Source organism: Rhinatrema bivittatum, chromosome 4 (genome assembly GCF_901001135.1).
Source record: "Rhinatrema bivittatum chromosome 4, aRhiBiv1.1, whole genome shotgun sequence".
NCBI classification, from domain to species: domain Eukaryota; kingdom Metazoa; phylum Chordata; class Amphibia; order Gymnophiona; family Rhinatrematidae; genus Rhinatrema; species Rhinatrema bivittatum.
In genome coordinates, this window is record NC_042618.1 from 427,977,901 (window position 1) to 428,005,577 (window position 27,677).

Genomic DNA, 27,677 nt, shown 5'->3' on the forward strand with positions numbered 1-27,677 from the left:
GATGCACCAATATCCACACAACCTCTTGTCAGTAGGTTTATGAGAGGTTTAATTCACCTTAAACCACCAATTTGGCACCAGTCACAGAATGGGACCTGAATCTGTTATTAACAAGGCTCATGCGTTCTCCTTTTGAACCCATAAGAACATGCCATACTGGGTCAGACTAAGGGTCCATCAAGCCCAGAATCCTGTCTCCAACAGTGGCCAATCCAGGCCATAAGAACCTGGCAAGTACCCAAAAACTAAGTCTATTCCATGTTACCATTGCTAGTAATAGCAGTGGTTATTATCTAAGTCAACTTAATTAATAACAGGTAATTGACTTCTCTTCCAAGAACTTATCCAATCCTTTTTTAAACACAGCTATACTAACTGCACTAACCACATCTTCTGGCAACAAATTCCAGAGTTTAATTGTGCGTTGAGTGAAAAAGAACTTTCTCCGATTAGTTTTAAATGTGCCACATGCTAACTTCATGGAGTGCCCCCTAGTCTTTCTATTATCCGAAAGAGTAAAAAACCGATTCACATCTACCCGTTCTAGACGTATCATGATTTTAAACACCTCTATCATATCCCCCCTCAGCCGTCTCTTCTCCAAGCTGAAAAGTCCTAACCTCTTTAGTCTTTCCTCATATGGGAGCTGTTCCATTCCCTTTATCATTTTGGTCACCCTTCTCTGTACCTTCTCCATTGCAATTATATCTTTTTTTAGATGCGGCGACCAGAATTGTACACAGTATTCAAGGTGCGGTCTCACCATGGAGCGATACAGAGGCAATATGACTTCCTGTGATCTTAAATTTCTCACATGGAAGACTATCTTCCTCATAGCTATTACATCGGCTAGAAGGGTTAGTGAGTTACAAGCACTTGTCACGTACTCACCCTATACAAAATTCCTACATGACAGAGTGGTTCTCCGAACACATCCAAAATTCCTCCCTAAGGTAGTAACGGAATTCCACTTGAACCAATCTATAGTTTTACCCATATTCTTTCCAAAGCCTCATTCTCACTAAGGAGAACGGGCCTTACATACCTTGGACTGTAAACGTGCGCTAGCATATTACTTAGACCGCACTGCAGTCCATAGGAAATCCACTCAACTCTTTGTATCTTTTGATCTAAACAAACCAGGTAAAGCAGTGGGTAAACATATTCTCTCCAACTGGATAGCAGATTGAATACAGTTTTGTTATGAAAAAGCAGGCCTTCCTCTTCAAGGGCGAGTAAAGGCACATTCAGTAAGAGCAATGTCAACTTCAGTAGCACACTATCGTTCAGTGCCAATTCTTGACATATGTAAAGCAGCAACATGGAGTTTTCTTCACACCTTTGCAGCTCATTACTGTTTGGACAAAGAAGGACGACAAGATTCAGCCTACAGACAATCTGTCTTAAAGAACCTGTTTCTAGTTTAATCCCAACTCCTTCTACATCCAACCTGCTGTGATCTTCGGCTGCCTCATTTTCACCAACGATACGTCAGTGTGGCTTCACTACAAAATGACTCAGCCTCTAGCTTGCTAATCACCCATATGTGAGGACTAGCATCCTGCTTGTCCTGGGATAAAGCAAAATTGCTTACCTTGTAATAGGTGTTATCCCAGGACAGCAGGATGTAGTCCTCACGAAACCCACCCGCCACCCCGCGGAGTTGGGTCCGATACGTTTTATTATTTTATTTGTTGCTAAAGCTTATTGCTACATACGAGACTGAAGGGAGACCCCTGTGGCTGAGAATATCATGGCATGCTGGGCATGCTCAGTGGGCTCAGAGTGCCAGTCAAAATTTTCTAGAAACTTTGACAAAGTTTTCCGCAATAGGGCACCATCATTGATGGTGCCCTATTGTTATCCCAGGTGCCCTATGGTGCCCTATTGTGCCCTATGGTGCCCTATTGTTATCCCAGGACAGCAGGATGGTGCCCATCCTGCTGTCCTGGGATAACACCTATTACAAGGTAAGCAATTTTGCTTTATGCCAAATCTACATCTGAACGTGATAACTTCTCATGACTTAACACTCAAACAAGCATGCTCCCCAGTGGACAGTCCCATAGGGTAAATTTTCACCTTTGTATCCATTTTTATAAAAAGAATTGTGTACCACAGGCTCTACTGCAATCCCAAATTTCACATAGCACAGTCCATGTTGCAAACCCAACACCGGCTATTTTGGCGATGAGCCTTCCTCAAGGGAATAGGAATAAAAATAAAAAAAAAGCTACTTAGCTGGTGGTGGTCTGTGAAAATTAAATGCTGGCCCTCATGGTCACAGATATAATCAAATTAGTCCCAAACATGGAGAATGGCGTCAAACATAAAATATGGCATTTTTATGAGAACTCCCTTTAGGCAGAAGAAGGCAAAGTCATAATAATTTAACTGGTTCACTAAGAAAGCCAGATGAAGTTAAATGCCTTGCTTTAGGGAGATAAAGTATCTTGCCAAAGATCACTGAGTCGATAGCAAAAGGAAATCCTGACTTCTGAATCATAGACCACTACAGTAATTACTAGGTTCACTGCTACTCATTTCAAATATATTGAAAACAACACATTTTTGTGAGACATTTCCCTTTAGCTTGGCAAAGAAAAAGTATCAGAACAGAGTGTGTCCCAGAAAGGCAAAATCAAGATGCAATTAACAGCTGAATGACAGCTCCTTGCCACTGACACACTTGAGGTTTAAGCCTCCTGAGATACACCAAATTTGATTAGGCTCCGTGCAACTACTACGTTTATTTTATCTTTATTGGGAGCTTAGGTTCCAAAAATTAGATTCTAAATTGTGTTTGCAGAATCCAGTGTTCCAATTATTGCATGCCCAAGTCTCCTTGCCAGAGAGATGGAAGTTTAATAAAGCACAACTAGAGCCAAGAACCGTGACATTATGTGCCACACAGAAAAAGACGCAATGATTCGATAATGCCTGCCATTTCCTAGGTTTTATTTTCACCATCCTAGATTTACGAAACAAGGAGAATTAAAGACAACATTTGTTTTCTTCTCAATACTGAGCAGGGAATGGGTAAGAAACCAGCAAGAGCGGCTAGTGTCAAAGACGGAAGGAGTACTGGAAACAGGGTCACCACCTGACCAGGTCACCATTGACTCTATGGATTTTGTAGTTTATTTGAAGTACCAACTTCTCTAGACAAGGCAGGACAATAAATCCATACAGGCTGGCTCAGACTGTCAGGATTGATCTGGGTCAGGTGGCAACCTTAATGAAATGGCAACAGAATGGAAGTAGTGGGGAGGAAAGAGCGAGTGACTTTAAGCTGCACAGGGGCAGCTGCCATTCATTGCTATGATCTCAATCCACCTAAATTGGAAAAGCTTTTGCTTTTCAAGAGAATAAGACATAGGAAAAACAAAAGGCCTGATAGGAATCTGGACTTAATGGAAATAGAATAAAAGTCTATGAGAAAAAAACAACAACTAGGCAGACTAGATAGCCTAATGATCCGTATCCACCCTCATATCCTTTGAAGAATAAAAAGACACTGAGAATGAAGTGGGATAATCTGATGAGAACCTGTGGAGGAATGTGGTGAGTTGGTGTCTGCTCTTGTGAGAATATAAACACTAGCAGCTCATGGTGCTTTCAGTGAAATAAGAATGCATTTGAACAATAAGATGTATTGGCTTGTCATAAAACTAACCACCTGATATACCTGAACTTAGCGGACGCATTCCCTCAGACGGTTTGGACTCATGTAATTTTCCATTTTAAAAAGTGTGTGCAGATGTTTTATCAGGTGTCACTTGTAGAGGGATAATTTTCACGGGGACTTGAAAACCGGTGTAACGTAGATGTGTTTTTGCCAACTTTCTGGTGAGAATTACCCCCTTAAAGTTTAGAGGAGGCAATATGTTGATCAGTTTAATAAAGGCGTTCTTTGTTGGAATGTCCCTCGGAGCTGCAGGCTATAAACAGATTTTTCTGCACATAAAGCGCTGTTTCACCCACGGAAATGCCTTTGAAAATTCCCTTCTCTGGGCATGTTCCATCCTATTTTGAGGGCAATTTTCAAATTCCTGCACATGGGCAAAGTCTGCAGGGACTTTTTATACATGGACTTTGCTCCAATTTTCAAAGAGAAAATGTTCCCTATGAAAACTGTCTAAGAAAAAACACCTGCAAAATTCTGCACCTGATTTTTCGTGGACAATTTTTCCAGGTAAAGTTACTCACCTAGAGCCCACTTTTATAGCATAGTGCTTAGGGCTGAAGTCCATGTGTACAATAATTTTCAAAGTTGACTCAAGTGTAAACCCTTGCACATTTTTGCTTGCATGGGTAGGTGTGAACGTTCATGCATACATTTATGCACATAGTTTTAATTTTTGAAAGTACACACATAAATGGTTTCCTCACCCTAATTCCGCACCTGGGAAAGCCTCTTTCAAGTACACATAAATGTGAAATTGCTTCCACGTGTACAACATCCGGGGTAATTTTCAAAAAGCCTATATACACATAGGGGCGGATTTTCAGAGCCCTGCTCACCTAAATCCGCCTAAATCCGGGCGGATTTAGGCGAGGAGGGCCCTGCGCGCCGGTGCGCCTATGTTCAATAGGCCTACCGGCGCGCGCAGACCCCGGGACTCGCGTAAGTCCCGGGGTTTTCCGAGGGGGGCGTGTCGGGGGCGCGGGCCCGATCCGCGCGGCGTTTTCGGGGCGGGCCGTAGCGTTTCGGGGGCGGGCCCGGGGGCGTGGTTACGGCCCGGGGTGGTCCGGGGGCGTGGCCGCGCCCTCCGGACCCGCCCCCAGGTTGCGTCCCGGCGCGCTAGCAGCCTGCTGGCGCGCGGGGATTTACGTCTCCCTCCGGGAGGCGTAAATCCCCCGACAAAGGTAAGGGGGGGGTTTAGACAGGGCCGGGCGGGTGGGTTAGGTAGGGGAAGGGAGGGGAAGGTGAGGGGAGGGCAAAAGAAAGTTCCCTCTGAGGCCGTTCCGATTTCGGAGCGGCCTCGGAGGGAACGGAGGTAGGCTGCACGGCTCGGCGCACGCCGGCTATACGGAATAGATAGCCTAGCGCGCGCCGATCCCGGATTTTAGCGGATACGCGCGGCTACGCGCGTATCTACTAAAATCCAGTGTACTTTTGTTGGCGCCTGATGCGCCAACAAAAGTACACCAAATCGCGCTATTTGAAAATCTACCCCATATAAAGCAGTGTTTTGCCCGAGCATATGCTTTTGAAAATTCAAAAGTACACACATAAGTGCAAACACTGCCTCAATTTTGGTCCTGGGAACACCTCTTCTCACTGCGGGTAAAGTTACGCATGCACTACACAAGTTTATCGGCACATACAAGGTGGGCAATTCTCAAAAATTCAACTTCCATGGGTAAAAAGCCATTTACCCATGGAAATGGCTTTTCAGAATTGCCCTATTTTAAACTTTCTGTGGTATAAAATAAGCAGTACTGAGTGGGTAGAACTCAGAGGTACAAACTCCCACCACTCTAACCCTCTTATAAGTTCACTTCCTCCAAGCACTGCAGTCTGTGCTTGAGGGGATCCATTTCAGACTCTTATCCACAAAATATTCTGTAATATGGAGCGAAAGAAAAAAGGCAGACAGAGATGGAAACTTTAAAAGAGAGAGGGTGAGACAAAGTGAAAGAGCACATATGTCTTCATAAGGAGGATGAATAGGAATGGCACATTCTGACAGAAGCGAGATGCCTGTTTGTTCTGAATTGAATACTAAACATATACACAGAACCATCATTTTTACTCCTTCAGCCAGTGGCGTCTGAAACAGCTTCTGTTAAATGAAGCATGGTAAATCCTTTTGAGAGACCAAGCTGACAGCAGTTATACACCTTGTCTAGCATAGTTCAACAGGGTGATATATTCATCACTGGAGGAAAATTAGATCCTGGCCTGGCTTACATTCTTTGTTCCCTCTGGTTCATGTCGCTGCCTATGACATTGGCTGTCATGTACGTGTGCTCAGCCCTGAAATCAGATATGCATGAGGGAAATAGGAAAAGCAAATTGATTGTAGCTTTAATGATCAGCAAAACCAGGTTTGTTTCTTAGTTTTTCAAGTGCTGAGACAAGACGGGGGAGTCGAGGGGCAGATAGCTGAGGAATTCAAAGGGAAGATGGTAATGTGGCGACCCCATGATATAATGGCAAAAGGATTCACAACGGGGCAATAATATGGTAATAGTCAGTGGGACAAAGGCAGAGAGCCATTCACAAGAGTGGAAGTGGTAAAAGGTAGACCCAATCAGGTAACAGTAAGAGTTCCAGAAGCCAATAAATATGACTGACTGGAAAGCAGAAAAGGGATTCACTAAGGCAATGCAAGCTACATGGGACAGTCTGAATTAGGGCAACTTTGTGATAATAATCTGTGCAAAAGAACCCAGTTTACTGACCAGAGATGATAGAAGTAGTAAGAATGGAAAAGCTTCGGTGCAGTTAAAACTGCATATTTACCTTAGGAATGAAGGAATAATGTAAAGGAAAGAGGGAATCTATAAAATTGTGTTTTGCCTGCCTATTATCTACAAAATAATGTTTCAGTATTGCTGATGAAAGTCTTAGCATTGGCAAAAAGGACTGGATGGACTGAGTATACTCCCAAAGGCATGGTCAGTGCACAAAACCCAAGGACTTCACTCTTCCTGGGATTTTTTATTTTACTGTGATTAACAAGAACATAAAAAAAGTGGGTTTTATATCTTTGAAAGGTCTAGACATGATCTGGCCTTTCTGCTTTAATTTAAATCCTAATAAAATTGGTTTGATTTTCACATATATATTGTCCAAAAATGTGATTTTCAAAACTAAAGTGAATGTCTGACTGGTTCTTTTTAAAACTGTAGTAAAGTTAACATTTTATCAGCCATTATTTCATATTTCTCTCAAAAGAAACCAGTTCTTTGAACAAAAATGATAAACAGACAGACATCTGGTTCCAGTCAAGGACCAGTTAAAGTATGTCTCACATCAGGCAGCTGAGATGACTGGTGCTGATAAATAAGCTGCAGACATCACCACATGACAAAGAAAGGAGGGAATGTGATGTAAGCATCCGTCACAGTGCATGGGATGCAGAGAAGTTATGTAGTTTGGCTGAAAACAAATCTTATTCTTTTGAGGATAACCTTCTATAACTTTGCCATGTCAGGTGTGTTAATGCAGAGGAAAGCAAAAATTGTGTGGATGTTTAGCCAGTTCATTCCCCTAGCTAAGAAATTCCTTCATAACCCCATGGTCTCAGCATGTGTCTGGCTACCCATTTTTAGGTGGTAAAGAAGGACAAAATGGAACTAGTTGCAACCTACAGAGGATGAGATGGTAGCTCAGAAGAGTAAGCTGCTATGTTTAGGTTTAGCTTGACAACTCTAGAGCTGCTGAGGGCAGAAAGACTCAAATTCTGAAGAAAGGGGTAACCTTTTGTTAAAGTTAGATGTAAAATTTCTGAATGGGGATAACCTGAATGGAGTAGCAATTGCTGTCCTTAACACATGGAGGGTAACCTGCATGGAGTGGCAGCTATTACCCTAAGCAACTTGTTGGGTAGACTTGATGGACCATTTGGGTCTTTATCTGCATTCATTTGCTATGTTACTGTTCTGCCACTGATACTGGTGTGTAATTAAAAAGCAGCAACAGGAGTGAGTTTTGCAGCAGATGAGTACATCCTTTTGACATGGATACAAGAGATGATTGTAGTGTTTGGCCAGTATATGGGTGAATGACTAAGAGGAAATTAAAAAAAAAAAATAAATAAAGGTCATGCAGGACTATTTCAGCAAAGCTTTTGATATGGTAGTGCATAGGAGGCTCATGAATAAAATGAGAAGCCTGGGAATGGGTTCCAAAGTGATGGAATGGATTACAGAAGATTGGTTGACTGACAGACGATAGCACATAATGATAAATGGACCCTACTCTGCAGACAGAACGATAACAAGTGGAGTATCTCAAGAATCCATTCTAAGATTGGTCCTGTTCAATATATTTGTAAGCAACATAGAGGGGTTGGAAAGTAAAATTTGTCTTTTTTGCAGATGACACCAAGATCTGCAATAGAGTGGTCATGCCTGAAAGAGTAGAGAGAAGAGAAGAGATCTAGGAAAATTCAATGAGGGTAAGTTTCAAAGCATTTACACATATGGGGTAGATTTTAAAAGGGTGCGCACACTACCTGGTACGCGCACACGTACACCCGATTTTATAACTTGCGTGCACAGGTGAGCGCAAGTTCTAAAATCAGGGGTCTGTGCGCACAAGGGGGTGCACAATTGTGCACCTTGCATGCGCCGAGCCGCGCTGCCTTCCCAGTTCCTTTCCCCCTAGACTGACCTTCCCACCCATTCCCCTTACCTTCTCCTCCCAGCCCTACTGTAACTCCCCCGACCTTTGTCTTACCTTTTCCACCTGCCTCTGGGCAGGTGCAAGTTGTGCGTGCCGGCAGGCTGCCGGCACACAATCCTCTGAATCAGTGGCAATGGCCACTGTTCGGAGGCCTCTGGTCCTGGTCCCACCCCCACCCCTGCCTGCCCTTTTAGTAAAGCCCCGGGATTTAGGCGCATCCCGGGGCTTTACGCACGTTGCCGGGCCTTTCTAAAATAGGCCCGGCGAGCGTAGGCCTTTGAAAATCCAGCCCATAAAACTGGGTTTTACATGTGTAAATACAGTTTACCCATAAGTGTGCTTTTGAAAATTGCTACAATATATGCCATTGAATTGTCAATAGGTTTTACTCGCATTAAGTCCACTTAACCTGCATTAAGTGCACTTAACACGGGTAAATAGGTTTTGAAAATTGCTGTGACAGTATGTTACATTTATATGTATAACTCTGAAAATTAACTCCTAAGAGATGCTGAAGGTTTGGAAGCTGGGATTCAATGTCTAGAAGTGCAGAGCTGTGCATTTGAGGTTTAGTAATCCAAAGGAGCTGTACATGATGGGAATGAAAGACTATTATGCATGGCCCAGGAGAAATATCTTGGGGTGATAGTGTCTGAAGGTTGCAAATGTTGCGAGCGTGGAGTGTGGTCGCTTGCTCGAGAGTGAGCCCTTGGATCATGGCACAACCTCAGGGTGAGGCTCCAAGGTAGACACCGTGAGAGGTAAGCATATCCAGGCATGGGCTGGGCTTGGAACATTGCACTCAGACCTCCACTGAACCTGCACACACACATGCAGGTCTCTAGGGTAGCCCTCTGGCCACTTGATAGCCCTTTCGGACATGCTGCTTGGAACGGCGAGTGTGTCAGGACAGACAAAGGCTGAGGACAGGACATGGCATGATGAGGAACAAGAATGAAGACACTGAAGGCTTGCTACTTGAACGAAGACTAGGAACTTAGACTAGTAACTTGGACGAAGACTTGAATCCGAGGAACATGGACAAAGGCTCTGGAGATGAGGAACATGCATGAAAGCTCAGGTTCAGGTAAGAGTTCAGCTTCCCGGGGCACTGCACCTCAGCGCACCCTACACAGCCTTCCATGGGCTGATTGCGGACCACGCTGTCCCGCTGTGCGCCCTAAACAACCTGTCACAGGCTGGTCGCGGACTACCCTGGGAGCAAAATAGGCTCAGGTCTGAGACTCAGATGAGGATGGGAGCTAGGACATCCCTTAGAACGAGGAATATGCCGTGGAATTAGGAATCATGGCTTGGAATGAAGAATTTTAGCTTGGAATGAGGAATCATAACTTGGAACAAGGAACAAGGAGATCCACAACTGGGCAACCTCCATGAGCCCTGGAACTAGGAACATGACTAGGAACTCGAGACTTGACTTGGAACATGACTTGGAACTTGGAACTCTAAAAACACGGATGGACTCAGAGGACGTAATCCAGCGAAGACAGACTTGGGAGACAGGCCCTGTGCCAAGAAGCGCCCTACACAGCCCCCCATGGGATGGTCATGGACCATGAAGTTAGCACATCAGAAGAATCTAGAAGGCTGACTTTGGAACAAATGCAGGGAAATCAGGAACTTGATTGAAGATTCAGAAGACTCAGACGAGGCAAAGACTCAGAAAACTAGGATGAAGCACTGACAAGAGATCAGGAACATGGAGCGGAGAACATGGAGGAGCTCCGACGAGGAACAAGGAGACCAGGAACATGGAACAGGAACAAGAAAACCAGGAACATCCAATGAAGAACATGGAGACCATCAAAACAAGGAGATGACCACGGGAGACCTTGCAGGAAGAAGAGCCAAGGACGACCATGAGGATCCCTTGCGAAGGCCCTGAACTGGCAGAGAGCCATTTTATAGGGCTGAAGGACTGACGAGAAGATTATATCATCAGCAAGGGCAGCAGATTTTTTCCTGCCGCAGGTCCTTTAAATTCACAGGAGAGGCATGTGTGTGCATCTAAGGAGAAGCTGGCATCGGGACAGGAATGGCAGTGTTGGTAGTGTCCCTGCTGTGAAGATGGCAGAGTCATTGATGGTCTCACCGTGAAGAACAGGAAATGGCATTGGCAGCCCCACCGAGGCAGAAGCATTGGCAGCACTCGGGCCGCGATGAGCTGGAAGCATCGGCGGCACTCCTGCCATGAAGGAGGAGAGTGGCAACGGTGGCTCCCAGCTGTGAAGATGGCTGGAGGTGTCAGTATTGGCCTGCCACGAAGAAGGCCATGTACAGGCCGCGATCCCACTGGCAGCATCAGGGGGCGCATGGGATTGGATCAGGGTTTGTGGGCTTGTCCTGCGGCAGCATCGTAACAGCAAAGCAATGTGATAAGCAGTGACTAAGGCCAGAAGAATGCTGGACTAAAAAGAAAGAGGCATAACGACAGGAAAAAGAAGGTGACAATGCCCCTGTACAGGTCTTTGGTGAGGTCTCACTTGGAGTACTGTGTTCATTTCTGAATACCATATCTCAAAAAGAATAGAGACAGAATGGTAGTGGTCCAAAGAAAGACAGACAACAAAATTATGTGGGTTCTGCACTGAAAGATTTATAAAATGAGACTGCAGGATCTAAATATGTATATCCTAGAGGTGAGACGAGAGAGATATGAAACAGATTCTTAAATACTTGAAAGATGCACATGAAATAAACCTTTTCCATTGGAAAGAAAGCTGTAGGGGTCATGAACAAATTTCAAGGAGGGAGACTCTGGAACATCAGAAAATATCTCTTCACCCAAAAGAAGTGGTGAAGACAAGAATGTTTATCTCATACCCATTTGAATTCCTTTACCAAAGAGGATCCCTAGTGACTAAAGGATGGAAATGAAGAAATGAGGCAACCTGTGTGTCAAGAATTTGCCTGCCAAGCAGCTTCTCCTTGCCCTGGTCTTGCATGCTATGTCTCCTCACCTGCAGAGGTCTTCAGCGAGCCTCACTACCAGCCTTGCTAAGCTCCTCCTTGTTGCTCTCGCCCACCCAACACTCAGCATTGTGTAACCCAGCCTTGCCAGAAGCACCTTGCCTCTTTATGGAGTCACCCTTGGCTCTCTGACCTGGCCATTCTTGTCTTGTACCTTGCCTTGAGGCCTAAGTCATTGTTTGCTTTTTGTTCTGTGGCCTTCTCTAGGCCTTACCTTGTGGCATCTGGGCTTGCCCTTCTCTTGTATTCTACCTTGTGACCTTTCTGGCCTCTCTGTATCTAGGGGCCTTCAGGCTTCCAAGCCTTGCTGCTTTTAGACTTTTATGTTCTTGGTGCTGTATTGTCTCACCTAGTCCTTGTCCGGTCCTGTCTGCCATGTCCAGTCCTGTTTTTGTTTGGTCTTGTCATGCCCTGCCCAGTCCAGCCTTGCTATTGCCTACCTTGTCCTTTATCAGTATCCTGCACTTGCCCAGTATCCCTGGCTCTGTTTATGCTTGTATCCTGTTGCAGTTCCTGCTGTGTTCCAGCCTTGCTCCTGCACCACTTCTAAGGTGTTTCACCCAGATACCAGTAACCCTGTCAGAATGAAGAGGCCAACCGCTACCCACAGGAGTGGGTCCAGTACATTTAGCCCAGCCAGCGAGTCCAAAACAGATTTTTCTGCTACCAATAAGAGTAGTTAGGTTCCTGCCTTAGCAATTCAATTTGTTTCTACACTGAATTTTGAACATAAGAACATGCCATACAGGGTCAGACTAAAGGTCCATCAAGCCCAGCATCCTGTTTCCAACGGTGGCCAATCCAGGCCATAAGAACCTGGCAAGTACCCAAAAACTAAGTCTATTCAATGTTACCGTTGCTAGTAATAGCGGTGGTTATTATCTAAGTCAACTTAATTAATAGCAGGTAATGGACTTCTCCTCCAAGAACTTATCCAATCCTTTTTTTGCTGTCCTCTTTGCAAATTTCAAGTCCTTCTACCTTCTCTGAGTGCACCCGCTGTCATTTTTTTAATCCTGATAGGTGGAGATGCCAAATATGTCAGTATATTATGCCCTACTACTCACAGATGTGCCTTGTTTGTAAGCTTTTGAAACCACAAATACTGCAGCCTGCCTGTATGCAGGCTACGAAGGAAACTTCCAGCACAACTCTTTTGAAAAGCATGGATCTCTTGAAAGCCACTGTTTGCCAAATTAAGTCTAACTAAACAGCTAATATAACCATAGCTTGTCCAAGTAGTTTAAATTCTTTACTTTGAAAGGTAAAATTTTCTTCTGATTCTAACCTAGAAAACCAGAAGCAAGTGAAAGCACTGCATAATCCAGCTCAGTCCCCGACATAGAAATCTTGACTCAGGGGAAGCTAATTAATTTTGCCTCTAGAGCCCAAGGTATCATAGCTGGTTGCCGCAACTTGTTAACGAGATCTGCTCAACCTAACAGAAAAGAAGCATGTATCATATTCAAGCTTGCCTGTTTTGGTTTTTAATAGAATTTTCATGTGATATCAATTTTATTTTATTTTATTGTAATTGTATATTTATTTATTACTTAATCTTTCATTTAATTTTGTACTGACTGATCAAATTCTATTTTATATTCTATACTTTTATTATTGTTATCTTATTGTATTTCTATTAATTATTAAACCATTGTGATGGTACCCCCAAACGACGGTATATAAAAATCTATAAATAAATAAATAAATCCCTTCTGAATATTCACAGCTCAGAGACCAATTTCAAAACAGCTGCATTAATTCCAGGTCAGTGTTTCCTCTTCATCCCTTGTTTTACTTCCTACTGGATCTAGACTATTGCTTCGTGTGTGCAGAAGAGGCCATTGTCCCAGACTCCAAGTGCACAGAAGACGATGCTTTCCAGACTCCGACCGCACAAAAGAGGGCGCTGATCCCGACTTGGAGCACCTGGAAGAGGGTGCTGTTCCAGATGTCCAGCTTTCCAGCCAAGTCTTTTCCTGCCTGTTCAGCCAAATCTTGCCTTGCTTTGTCCAGCCTTGGAAATACCCTGATTTATCAATCCAGTTCTAGAGAGACACCCGCCTAATACTCCAGAATCAAGTTCCTGCTTGCCTTAGCCCCCATGGACAATCAGACCCTAGAGGAGGGGGTCTTGAAGGGAGTGTTCCTGTCATGGATTTGCCTATGTAGCCTCTCCGTGCCCTGGCCTTGCTTGCTTTGACCTCACCTTCAGAGGCCTTAGGCGAGCCTCACCACCAACCTTGCTAAGCTCCTCCTCGCTGCTCTTGCCACACCCAAGTCTCATCCCAATGTTATCCAGCCTTGCCTCTTCATGGAGTCTCTCTGACCTGGCCATTCTTGTCTTGTACCTTGCCTTAAGACCTCTGGGCCTGCTCTAGTCTTGATTCCTGCCTTGTGGCCAATCTAGGCCCTGCCTTGCCTTGTGGCTTCCGGGACTGCTTGTTTCTTGTATCCTGCCTTGTGGCCTTTCTGGTCTCCCTGTACCAAGGGGCCTTCAGCCCTATAGCCTAGTGGTCTTTGGGCTCCAGCCTTGCAGTGTCCTGTCCTTGCCCTTGCCCTGTATCTTATCTGTGCTTGTACCCTGTGCCAGTTCTTACTCTCTGCTCCAGCCTATCCAGCCTTGCTCCAGCCTATCTGGACCTACTGCAAAGACCTACTGGGCTCCAGAACCCAAGGGGGCTGGCTAGGCAGAACACCAGCTCTTGTCTAGTCCAGTGTCTTGCCTTGCAGTCCTGCACCACTTCTGGGGTGGTTTACCGAGATCCCAATAACATTTACACTGTGGTAAGCTTCAGGTGTAACATTTCTGCATGGGGATAACCTGAACAGAGTGGCAGTTACTATCCTAAACAACTTGCTGGGCAAATTGGATGGACAATTTGGGTTTTTATCTGCCATTATTTACTGTGTTACTATGCTGATGACAGCTTGATGTGAATAAGAAAAAAGAGGCAGTACATGATGGCTCCCAGAGGAAGCCATGTGGGAAGGAATTAAATAAAGAGAAATGTATTATAGATTTCTGAGTACAATGTGAAGGAACTAGGAAAAGCCCAGGTAGGATGTCTGTCTGATCAAAACTGGACAGGAAGGAAGGAAGAAAGAGGTTGTGCACAATGACTTTCTGATGAGCGCAGGTTAGTAAGCAGAAAAGCAAGAAACCTTTTAAAATTTAGAGTAACATCTCTTCAGACTTCTCTATCCCATTTCATGTTGTACTTCTAAGAGTTATGATATGTGCCTCTCCTCACAGACAGAAGTTAACAGCCTTACCAGGCAGTTGCAAATGACTGTTCACTTTTAATTCACATGTATTATTTTTTGGCTGCAGTAACTCTTCCCACTACATGATAATGGCAATTTCTTTTTAACAAAGATGGGACAAATTTACAGGTCTTCTGCCAATGTTCAAAGGGAACAAAACACATGGACCTTCCCTTTGAAAACTGCCAAGGACACGTGCACTTGCTTTTTGTGTGGGTAGATTTCTCCTAGAAAAATAGATGCCCAGATTTGAAAATGTAATAAGCGAGTGTGCTTTTCTTTCCCTGAATACCTTCTCTTAGTGTAGCTAAAAGCCTCATTATGGAACAATAAGCAGATTTTTAGTTACATGGGGGGGGGGGGGGGGGGGGATTTTCAGATGGCCAATTACCGCATTTAGAATCCTTTTTTTTACCCAGGTAAATCGCTTTAAAAAAGATTGCCCTCCCCACATAAAAGGAGTCTGTTACTGCTCACTTTGCCCGGTGCAGACACGGTACAACTGTGAATTTTTGCCAATTCTGCAAAGCCTGTGCACAAAGAGTCTGTAGTTAGGTAATAGTGCCATGCTTATAGGTCAGGAAATTTTACCTCCAAATTTCTAGTTATAGTCTAGAATGTTTGCAAATTAGGTGGCAGTGGAGACGAGATTTCACAATTTTAGTTTTGATTTTGCTTTCATTCACAATCAGAGATGGAAAGATTTTAATTTTTGTTTTGATCTGACCTGCATATCCAATTAGGTGAATTTTAAATTAGATTTTTGGTTTGGATTATCAGGTAAGTATTTACTCTCCTGTTTGCAAATTAATAAAAAGAAACATATATCTCTCACATACTTTGTAAGAATAATCATCTGAAAAACATTTATTACAACTTTGAAACAGCCAAGCTTGCATACATTGGCATCCATTCTTTGTTACTAATGATTTTTATGAAACAAGTTTTAGAAAGGGAAAATTTTCTACGGAAAAATAAATCATAGGAAAAATATTCACTAAAATTTTTCCACCCCACATCTCTGCTGGTGGCTGAGTGGCACTGCTGTCCATTGCAATGTGGAGGACTTTGGTTCAGTTCCTGGTTTAGCTCTTCCACTCCTTGAGTTGATCAGGGCTGGATCAAGACAGACCGAGGCCCCACGTTATGTCACATTTAAGAGGCCCAGTTTAAGAGGACTGGCATAATGAAAAATTGGACATCCCCCGATGGGGTGGTTGCCCTGGTCACACAATTTCCTCTCCTTAGCATTTGGCTGCCGGGAGCAGGGGCAGCAAAAAGAATGGATAAGTGCAAGGTGATAAGTGCAAGGTGATGCATATAGGGAAAAATAACCCATGCTATCATTACACAATGTTGGGTTCCATATTAGGTGCTACAACCCAAGAAAGAGATCTAGGCGTCATAGTGGATAACACATTGAAATCGTCGGTTCAGTGTGCTGCGGCAGTCAAAAAAGCAAACAGAATGCTAGGAATTATTAGGAAGGGAATGGTTAATAAAACAGAAAATGTCATAATGCCTCTATATCGCTCCATGGTGAGACCGCACCTTGAATACTGTGTACAATTCTGGTCGCCGCATCTCAAAAAAGATATAGTTGCAATGGAGAAGGTACAGAGAAGGGCAACCAAAATGATAAGGGGAATGGAACAGCTCCCCTATGAGGAAAGACTAAAGAGGTTAGGACTTTTCAGCTTGGAGAAGAGACGACTGAGGGGGGATATGATAGAGGTGTTTAAAATCATGAGAGGTCTAGAACGGGTAGATGTGAATCGGTTATTTACTCTTTCAGATTTACTCTTTCAGATTTACTCTTTCAGAAAGACTAGGGGGCACTCCATGAAGTTAGCATGGGGCACATTTAAAACTAATCGGAGAAAGTTCTTTTTTACTCAACGCACAATTAAACTCTGGAATTTGTTGCCAGAGAATGTGGTTCGTGCAGTTAGTATAGCTGTGTTTAAAAAAGGATTGGATAAGTTCTTGGAGGAGAAGTCCATTACCTGCTATTAAGTTCATTTAGAGAATAGCCACTGCCATTAGCAATGGTTACATGGAATAGACTTAGTTTTTGGGTACTTGCCAGGTTCTTATGGCCTGGATTGGCCACTGTTGGAAACAGGATGCTGGGCTTGATGGACCCTTGGTCTGACCCAGTATGGCATTTTCTTATGTTCTTATGTTCTTAATAGCGTAAGCTCTTGCCTGCTGGTGGCCAAAGAAACAAGGGCCGTGGAACAACCCATCCCACTGAGGCCCACAGAAAGCCCTGGAGGGGCCATGGTTAAGCTCATACTGCCACAGACTTGCCCATTCAGCTGTCGCCTGAACAGAGGCAAGTGGGGCTGCGGCAAAGCCCATCCTGTTGCAGCCCAACAATAGGCTCAATAGGGATACAGTGGAGTCTACTCTGCTGTGGCTCAAAAAGAAGCTGATGGGGCCACGATGGAGCCCATCCAGCCAAGGCCCAAAGAAAGGCTTGGCGGGGCCACAATGGAGCCCATTCCGCCACAGCCAAAGAGAGGGGGAGGCCCTGAGAGTGTGATTGCATGTGAGAGTGAGAGCCTGTGTGCATGTGAGGGAGACAGCATGTGTGTATGAGAGAGGGAGTGTGTGCATGAGACAGAGCCTGTGTATGTGTGAGAGCGTGGGTATTTTTTTTTTTTTAATTTATAATTTTTATTGCCAAATCCAACAACAGAACAATTCAGAAACAAGAAATACAAGAACATTGGGTACATGGCATCGTTTACAAAAGTTACAGTGGTCACCCTCCCCCCCTCCCCCCCGTCATGCTACTCATTATCACAAGAGAGAAGTCAGAAGTGTAATGAAAAAGAAAATAAAAGTAAAAACAAGAAAAGAAAAAAGTCCGAAAAAACATGCTTGCGTTAAGGATGAAAAGAATGGCAGTGTGCGCCAATCCGTGCAGTGTCCAGTCAGGCAGTCAGGAATGAGAGGAAAGTGGCGGTAGTGGAAGCGGCCTCCAGGAGATGTAGGGATTCCATATGTGGTAGAATTTGGCGAGGCGATGGTATTTAAACGCAGTTAGGCGATATAGAGTACACGTCTTGTCCAAACGTGACAATATCTTGGTGGGCGTAGGCGGTTGAGCCCTCTTCCATGAGTATGCGATTTCCATGGCAGTCGACGTGCACACCAGCTGAATAAAGGTCTGCGCGGGGGCTGGAAGGCCGTCATCCGAGAGATGAAGAAGAGCCTGGGCAGGTTTAAGAGCAATTGGCCGGCCCAAAATCTCAGAGACCATCTGCGAGACATAGGTCCATACTTTCTGTATCAGGGCACAGTCCCACCACATGTGGAGGAAAGTACCTAAGTGACTACAATTGCGCCAGCAGTGGGGATCGTGACTAGTGGAGAAGCGGTGAAGGCGTAGCGGAGTAAAGTGCCACCTGTATAGTAGCTTGTAGTTGGCCTCCGACACCCGTGCAGAGACTAGACCCCGCGACATACGAAGAAAGATATTGTCCCATTCGTCATCAGACAGGGATCTACCCAGGTCCACTTCCCAAGCTCGCAAGTGCGCTGGTTTGACTGTAGGGCGGGACGCCAGCAGCTTGTAGAGTTTAGAGACAAGTCCCCTTGGTAGTTGAGTATTGGAGCAGTAGCCTTCAAAGAGGGAGCGCCAGGTTGATAACAGTCCTTGGGATTGTAGTTGAAGTAAAAAATGGCGCATTTGCATGTAAGGTAGGAATTCGACACTGGAAAAGTGAAAAACGTCCTGCAGTTGAGTGAAGGAAAGAAGTGCGCCGTTGTGGAGTACCTGGGAGAAGGTGGAGATACCTCTCGCTTTCCAGGTGGAGTATGCGTGGCGTGGAAGACCCGGTAGAGAGTGTTGTGGAAGAGCGAACTCTGTAAAAAGTAGAGCTCCGGACCCACCAACTGAAGTTTCCACTGGCGCCATACGTTGAGAGTTTGTCGAGCGCAGGGAGAGCGTGGGTATTTGTGTGTGTGTGAGAGAGAGCACAGATTGGGTGTGTATGTCTGTGAAAGAACAGGTGTATGTGCATCTGTGAGAGAATGTGTGTGTATTCAATTGTGAGAGAATGGGTGTGTGTGCATGTGTCTGTGAAAGAACAGGTGTGTGTGCATCTGTGAGAGAATGGGTGTGTATGTGCATGTGTCTGTGAGAGAATGGGTGGGTGTGTGCGCATGTGTCTGTGAAAGAATGGGTGGGTGGTGTATATTTATAATAGAAAAAATTTTGAGTGCCCTCCCTGACCACACATCCTCACTAATCCACAACTGCAGGGTGACCAGAAAACAAAAGTTCACAGGTATGGAGAGTGGGGGATTTTGTCCTTAGTTCTAATTATGATCTATTATTTCATGGGTTTGCTGGTTTGAAATATTGTATTGTTATTTTGTTAATTTTTAAAAAGTTTTATGAGTTACTGAAAATTCCATTCATGTTTAGAAATATTTACAGTATTCTTTTGATTAGTATAGTTTACTGCTATGATTGATGTTTTATATTTCTTGATTTTGTTTAATGCTTTAAGAGGAATGGCATTGTTTGTTTTTCCATTATTGCATTGCATACAGAGTCTGGTTTGTGGTTTCCAGTTCGGTTTCTGTCTATAATTTATGGTCACTTTAATCTGTATTTGGTGAAATCTGTCCGTGTTCTGTAAATGTGACTGAGGTGAAGTATTCTGCTAGTGTGTAGTTTCTGTGTAGGGATGTGTAGCAGCCTGACACTCTGTTTCATAATAGAGTTTGTATTGGTGTTTTAGGGCCTGGTGTAATATTTGCATTGTTCCCCTTTTATAGGTAGGCTTGATACTGTTTGAGAGCCGGCAGTTAGTGGTGTTTTGGTATGAGAAGTTTACTATATTTTAATTGAAATAGTTGATTCTTGGCTTTCTGAGGGCCAAGCCCACATCCAGCACACATTAAAGTAGGCCTAATACCATATGAGCTCTAAGTGCTTTTTTCAAGTTTTTCTGGTTGGCTCCACAGCAACACATGTAATTAATAATACAAAATATTTTGTTTTTAATTTACTCTTTATTAAATAAGTTAACAATACAAAGACAGAAAAAAGAGCAGAAAAGCTTGTACAATCTCCATCCATATAAGTGCTCAGCTGAACATTCAGGCTGATACAGTAAAAGTCGCGTGATTTAGTATACAAATGAGGGCCCGCGGTAAAAAGAGGCACTAGGGACACTAGCGCATCCCTAGTGCCTCTTTTTTGACAGGAGCAGCGACTGTCAGCAAGTTTGACAGCCGACGCTCAATTTTGCCGGCATCGGTTCTCAAACCCGCTGACAACCATGGGTTCGGAAACCGGACGCTAGCAAAATTGAGTGTCCGGTTTTCAACCCGCGAGCTGATTTAAAATTTATTTTTTTTTTAAATTTAAAATTATTTTTTACTTTTGGGACCTCCGACTTAATATCCTGGTGCTGGCAGAAATTAACGCCTACCTTTGGGTAGGCGCTAATTTCTGAAAGTAAAATGTGCGGCTTGGCTGCACATTTTACTTACTGAATCACGTGGGAATAACTAATAGGGCCATCAACATGCATTTGCATGTTGCAGGCGCTATTAGTTTCGGGGGGGGGTTTGGCCGCACGTTTTCGACATGTTATTACCTCTTACTGAATAAGGGGTAAAGCTAGTGTGTCGAAAACACGCGTCCAAATGCGGATTAACAAGGCACTCCACCGGAGCGCACTGTACTGTATTGGACTGATTGTAATCAGCTGACAAATTATAACTCACCTTATACAATGAGTGCCCAATCTGCCACCACATTAAATCACCATTCTCAAATTTCAAATTACCCCCTCACTAAATATCTTCCCCTTCCTCCCACCCACCACCATCCCCTCCTTTCCTCTCATAATGTTACCAAGTACCCCTACAGAATAAAGATTTAAACCTCACCTGTAATCAAAAACTGGAGTATGGGGATGCCAAACCTTTTTTGAAGGTCGTTTCCCCCTAGCTTTAGCAGATAGGAGTTCACTGCCTAAAGAGGAATTAGGTCATTTCCGCAGTCTTAATATCATTCACTTTCTGATAGCAAATAAGCTTCTTAATGCGAAGCACCTGTGATCCCTAACCCAATCCAGGAGGAACAAAAAGTACAAATATCCTAGGATCAGTTGGAATCGTAATCCCAACTATATTTTGAATTTTATCTACAACAGTATTCCAGTACTTTTGAAAAATTGGGCAAGCGTATAGGATATCATACATTGTCCCTCTTTGCCTACACGATCTCCATCATAGTTCAGACTTATTGGGATCCATCACTCTGAAGCAAAACAAAGTGCCCGCAAAGTGATCCTATATTACTGCTCAATTATATTTTAAGGGTGCGAGCATTTCGTAAACAAAATCCACTAAGGAGTGCAAGAAGACTCTAGGTCCAATAATTTCATTTTCAACATTGTTTATTTATAGTTTTAAATGTTCCGAGGAGCCACTCCTATTTTAAAGTAATGCACAAATAAATGACTGCTTCAGGGTCCCCCGACACAGACCCCGTGTTTCGCCCGAAGGCTGCGTCGGGAGGGACAGTCTGTAATTTCAACAAAAGCTAAAAGAGAACGAGACATCAGTATTAAAAGTAATGGACCAATTTAAGGGTACAGAGTATATCTAGTGACGCCGAGACACGTACCTTAAAGTCAGCTGAGGAGTTCACACAGCTCAAAATGGCAAGGAGGGCGGGCGGCTAGACTAAACTCAGCGTATTAAAGGGAACTATTTTGGTGCGTTTTTTACCACCAATCAGAGGCACGAATCAGCTAGCCAATCAGAGCAGGACAACCTGCGCTTAACAACATGAATAATGTAATTCTACACAAAATAATATTAAAAGTACATACAGATGAAAAAATTTATAAGAAATAATTATAAGAAATACTGCTACTCAATCTCATACAGATGAAAAAATTATAAGAAATAATTATAGGAAATACTGCCACTCAATCTCATTATTTAATCCCGCCGGATGCAGGCTGTTAAGAGTAAAAATCCATTTCTGCTCTCTGCGGATAAGCATATCAGAAAAGTTTCCTCCCCGACTAGGTGGATGAAGCAGATCAATAACCAAAAACTTTAAGTCATCCTCGGAGTGCCCTGCTGTTTGCCAATGAGAGACAAGGGGAGCAGTGTCACGGCCAGTGCGAATATTGGACCGGTGCTCGATAATACGAGTATGTATTTGTCTAGTGGTTTTGCCCACATATAATTTTGGGCAAGGGCACAAGATCACGTAGATTACTCCTCGTGATTGACAGCTGGTAGAAGATTTCAAAACAAATTTTCTGTGTGTAATAGGATGTTCAAAATTGTTAGTGGAGAGGACGAAAGGACATACTGAGCATTGTCCGCAGGATTGGTGGCCAGAAAAAACATCTGGAGTGGTATTGAGATTAGGTTGAAAATGCGAATGTACAAGCATATTTCTCAAATTTTTTCCGCGGCAAAAAGAAAAACGTAATGGATAATTAAAGACCTCATGCAGAGATAACAATGACCAATGACGCTTTAAAATGGAGGTAATAGTGTATACATGAGTTGAGAAGGGTGCGAGCATTGCCATATATCCCCAAAATTCTGATCCCAATACTCCACTTGAGTTTCCAATTCCACTTCCCCATCTTCCCTCTTTAGAATTTTCAATTGTGAATTTTCTTTAACTCATTGCAAAACTTTATAAATTTGACCAATCCAACCCTTTGGCTTCATAATCACAAACACTGTTCTTTCTACTTTTGAGGGTGGCCTTGGCAAATTAGATTTCCCCTTGAGAGCAATATCTCACAACTGGAGAAATGCAAACAATGGAGTTCTCTCCAGACTAATGGAGAAATTACTTACCTGATAATTTTGTTTTCCTTAGTGTAGACAGATGGAATCAGGACCAGTGGGTTTATGATCCCCTGCTAACAGATAGAGATGGAGAACATCACAGTAAATATAACCCTGCAGTGACCCCCAGCCTGCCAGTATTCTCTTCAAAAGCAACTGTGGATAGACTAGCAAACAAAATTGATAAAAAAACATGATTAAAAACAGAAAACCAGAACTGTACTCAACCAACCATAAACACTGAACTCACATAAGATTCTAGGAACCCCAAGCTAGGGACTGGATGAACACTTACCAATAATCCCTTGGGACAAGTAGCCCCACAGGAAGACTATTGACATGTTCATGCAGCAGCTGAGGGCGGGAAGCTGAGTCCATATGTCTACACTAAAGAAAACAAAATTATCAGGTAAGTAATTTCTCCATTTCCTCGCATGTGGACAGATGGACAGCCCCAAATCGTTCACAGAATTCTTTAAAACGTAGTAACTCCTATCTCCCCCACTCCTCTCAGATTTGGGGCTCAGTATAATATTAAAATCCCCTCCTAAAATACTCCTCAAACCTCCAGACAACATAAATTTTTTGAAAAGATTGCCTCGATCCTTCATTCAGTGCATAGATATTTAGCAAGATTACCAATTATCTATTTAAACGACCCCTTAGAAGCAAAAATCTCTCATCATGAATAATTTTCTCACAGCAGAAATGCTTAATTTCCCAATCACAACAGCGACTCCCCTCCCCTCCTCCTCCACATATGAAGACACAAAAGCAATCAGCAAGCCAACCAACTTTAAGATTTTATTAATCTGAAACCTCAGGCCAGTGAGGAAAGCAATGTTCACCTTCAGCTGCTTCAGTCCACAAATGATCTTCTTTCATTTAATCAGATGGTTGAGGCCTTTCACATTCCTGGATCAACACTGAAAAAACACTCATGTTAATAAAGCTAAATCTAATAATGCAACAGGGATAAAAACACTCTCCAAGTTTCAAAGGCACTCCATAAAAAGCATTGCATCTCTTAGAAAATTACTGAATTTAACCAGCATGGTGCAAGGCCTACCTACAGCTCCTTTCTGCACACCTGTGATCTGTGTGCATGGTCAGCTGCCAAGTCCAGTGCCACACCGTCAGGCTTCAAAACTTTCTTTAGTAATTTTTTAACAAATAAAGAGGACATCCCTACCATCTTCTCCTTCCGGGATTCCCAACACTTGAATGTTATATTGGCAGGATCTGTCCTCAGTCTAAGGTATCTACGGTAATTTATCACCGACATCTTTCATCAATCCCTTGCAAGAAGTCTGCTCTTAGTGCTTGGGTCTTAGCTGGTATTAACACATTAGGCATGCCTTCTTCTGTACTCTGCTGAGGCCTGTTACCTGTCATGCTCTTAGGGCCCACTGACATCTCTCCCAGATCCGTGGTTTCCTTACAATAGTAATCAGTTATTTGGCCAGTCTTATCTATCAAATTCCCATTTTATAACACAATGAAAGGATACCAAAATTATTTTGGACAAAAATAAAAAAGCATTGCCGGAGTGGGATTTGGCAGAGCGGGCAGACTGAGTTCTAGCAGAGAGAAACCGTCGCCATAGGCACTCACTAGGCCCCCCCCCCCCCCCCCCAATGTTATTTTAAGTAATATTTTTACCACAGAAGACTGTACTTTGAATGTGTTTTTTCAAGTAAAATCTGCTATAAATGCATACATTTTATTGGTAGTCTTCTAAATAAGGGTCATTAATTTTAGAGGTGGGCAATATCATCAAGCATTCACCAACAAAAGTTATTCTTCCCTCCTTGGAACCAAGGCAAATACCATCACAGGGAACTTCAGTCTGACTCTCAGTCCCGGAATAACAAGGACACTTCTGTATGATCTATGCTATCAATAAGAAAATTATTATTTACCTGCTAATTTTCGTTCCTGTAGTACCATGGATCAGTCCAGACAGTGGGTTATGTCCCCAATCCAGCAGATGGAGTCAGCACAAGCTTTGAGGGGGCGTATCCATATATACTACTACCCCCTCTGCAGGAGTTCAGTATCGAGTATATCAAAGCCCGAGTAGAAACCCCCGAAGGATCAAGTTTGTGGAAACAGATAATGAAAACAATTGTAACCGCAACAAGTAACTGCAAACATCCTACCAACTTGTAGGGAGCTGTGAAAAACAGCAAAAAGAAACAACTGTGAAGACACAGAACACTGCGAGCAAGAAGCAGCGCAGAGCTGAGCAGGATCAAGAACCCAAACGCGGTGGGCGTCTGGACTGATCCATGGTACTACAGGAACGAAAATTAGCAGGTAAATAATAATTTTCTTTTCCCTGTACGTACCTGGATCAGTCCAGACAGTGGGATGTACCCAAGCTTCCCTAAATCGGGTGGGGTCCTGCGAGGCCTGCTCGGAGAACCTGCTCGCCAAAGTGTCCAGAGATCGAAGAGGCGAGGTGCAGACGATAGTGCCTCGAGAACGTGTGTAACGATTTCCAGGTGGCTGCCCTACAAATTTCCTGCGAGGATACCGAGCGAACCTCCGCCCAGGAAGCCGCCTGAGAACGTGTAGAATGCGCTACGATTCCGGGTGGGGGAGTCCGACCCGCCCCAATGTAAGAAGCAGCAATGCCGGCCTTCAGCCATCTGGCAATGGTAGTCTTCGAGGCCTGAGACCCCTTCTTAGGACCGGCCCAGAGTACAAAGAGATGGTCAGAGGTTCGGAACTCATTTGTAGCCTCCAGATAGAGGCGCAGAGTGCGCTTGACATTCAAGAGACGGAGAGACTTCGGCTCTGAGGAAGAGAAGGACAGCAACTCCACCGTCTGGTTCACATGGAATGCAGAAACCACCTTCGGAAGGAAGGAGGGAACGGTGCGAAGCGAAACTCCAGAGTCGGAGAAACGGAGATAGGGCTCTCTACACAACAGAGCCTGCATCTCCGAGATGCGTCGAGCGGAACAGATGGTCACAAGAAATACAGTCTTGAGAGTGAGATCCTTTATCGTTGCGCTGCGCAGTGGCTCGAACGGTGGTCCCGACAGGGAGCAAAGCACAAGGTTAAGACTCCAGGAGGGACAAGGGTCCCGTAACGGAGGACGCATATGCTTGACACCCTTGAGAAAACGAGCAATGTCAGGATGCTGTAGAAGAGAGCCCCCATCGCTCAACAGCGAACCAAGGGCGGCCACCTGAACCCGTAGTGAATTATAGGTGAGCCCTTTTTCCACCCCCGCCTGTAGAAACTGAAGGATCTGAGGTACAGAAGCCTTAGCAGGTCTCGTGGCCTGGCTGGTACACCACAGCTCGAACACCTTCCAGACTCGAACATAGGCCGATGTCTTTCGTGCCCGCAATAGCGTGGATACTACCGCCTCCAGGTAGCCCCGACGCCGGAGGCGGCGCCTCTCAAAAGCCAGGCTGCAAGACAGAAGAATTCTGCCTGCTCGAAAAATACCGGGCCCTGATGTAGGAGCTGGGGGAGGTGCCCCAGCCTGATTGGCCTGTCGATCACCAGCTGTAGCAGGTCTGCAAACCAGGGTCGCCTGGGCCATTCTGGGGTGACGAAAACCACGGTCCCCTGATGGCTTTCTATTCTGCGGAGCATCCTGCCCACCAGGGGCCATGGTGGAAAAGAAAGATATGGCGGCCACGGGAGGACCAGGGCATCCACTCCCTCTGCGCTCTCTCCGGCGACTGAAGAAGCGTGGAGCCTTGGCGTTGAGAGCGGACGCCATCAGATCCAAGTGGGGGGCCCCCCACCGATGGACGAGAAGTTGCATTGCTTTGTCGGAGAGAGACCACTCTCCGGGTCCAGCAGTTGACGACTGAGGAAGTCCGCCTGGACGTTGTCCACACCGGCGACGTGCGAGGCCGCTAGCCGGACGAGATGACGCTCCGCCCATTGCATCAGCAGCGCCGCCTCGAGCGCGACCTGCGGGCTGCGCGTGCCTCCTTGTCGGTTGATGTAGACCACGGTGGTAGCGTTGTCCGATAGGATTCTGACTTCTCGGTTCCGAAGAAGCGGGAGGAAATGTCGCAGAGCTAGCCGGACCGCTCTGGTTTCCAGATGGTTGATTGACCACTTCGCCTCCACCGTGGACCACGTCCTCTGCGTGGCGCTTCGATCGCAGACTGCACCCCAGCCTGCTAGACTGGCATGGGTGGTCACCACCACCCAATTTGGCAGATCGAGGGACATGCCACGGGCCAGGTTCGGCGGATCCAACCACCAGCCCAGACTGTCCCTGGCATTCTGTGGGAGCGGGAGAATCATCTGATAGTCCTGCAATACTGGTTTCCAACGGGAGAAGAGCGCCCACTGTAAGGTCCTGAGGTGCGCGAAAGCCCAAGGTACAAGGTCGATGGTGGACCCCATCACTCCCAGGAGTTGCAGGTAGTCCCAGGAGGTGGGCTCTGGTAACGCAGAGAACCGTCGTGTGTGATCCCGCAAGGATTGAGCTTTGTCCTGGCGCAGAAAAACTTTGCCCAGTAGGGTGTCGAAAGTTGCCCCCATTTATTGATGTTTAAATGTATTAGACTAAGGAATTTTACTTCCTGCTCATTCTGTTTCATTGTAAACCGGTTTGATATGCATTTTATGCAGGAAAATCGGTATAAAAAAACTTAAAATAAATAAATAAATAAATAAATAAAAAAAACCCAAGTGTTGCGAGGGCATGAGGGAGCTCTTGGAGAAGTTCACTACCCATCCCAGGGAATGTAGAAACCGTACTACTCGAGTCACCGCTGAGCGTCCATGATCGAATGACTTCGCCCGGAGGAGCCAATCGTCCAGATAAGGATGAACCAGGATGCCCTCCTTCCGGAGAGCTGCCGCCACAACTACCATGATCTTGGTGAAGGTGTGCAGCGCCGGCGCCAATCCAAACGCGAGAGCCGTGAACTGAAAATGCTGGTCCAGAATTTTGAAACGAAGGAAACTGTGGTGGTCCGGGCGGATGGGAATGTGCAGGTAGGCCTCCGTTAAGTCCAGGGAGGCGAGGAACTCCCCCCGATGCACCGCCGCAATCACTGACTGGAGCGTTTCCATGCGGAACCGAACGACTCGAAGGGATTTGTTGACTTCCTTGAGGACTAGGATAGGCCGGAAGGAACCGTCCTTCTTTGGTACGACGAAATAGATGGAATAGTGGCCCGAGCCCACCTCTCCGAAGGGCACGGGCGCAGTAGCG

The 27,677-nt window shown here is 44.8% G+C and overlaps 1 long non-coding RNA gene across 2 annotated transcripts in view; it reads right to left on the bottom strand.

Annotated features, from left to right (window-relative positions):
• LOC115091284 overlaps positions 1–27,677 on the bottom strand; it is a 119,231-nt gene that overhangs the window by 88,588 nt on the left and 2,966 nt on the right. For both annotated transcript variants that reach the window (XR_003856660.1, XR_003856661.1), the window contains exon 2: positions 23,323–23,400. This is a non-coding gene — a long non-coding RNA (uncharacterized LOC115091284). The remainder of the gene's footprint in view (positions 1–23,322; positions 23,401–27,677) is intronic.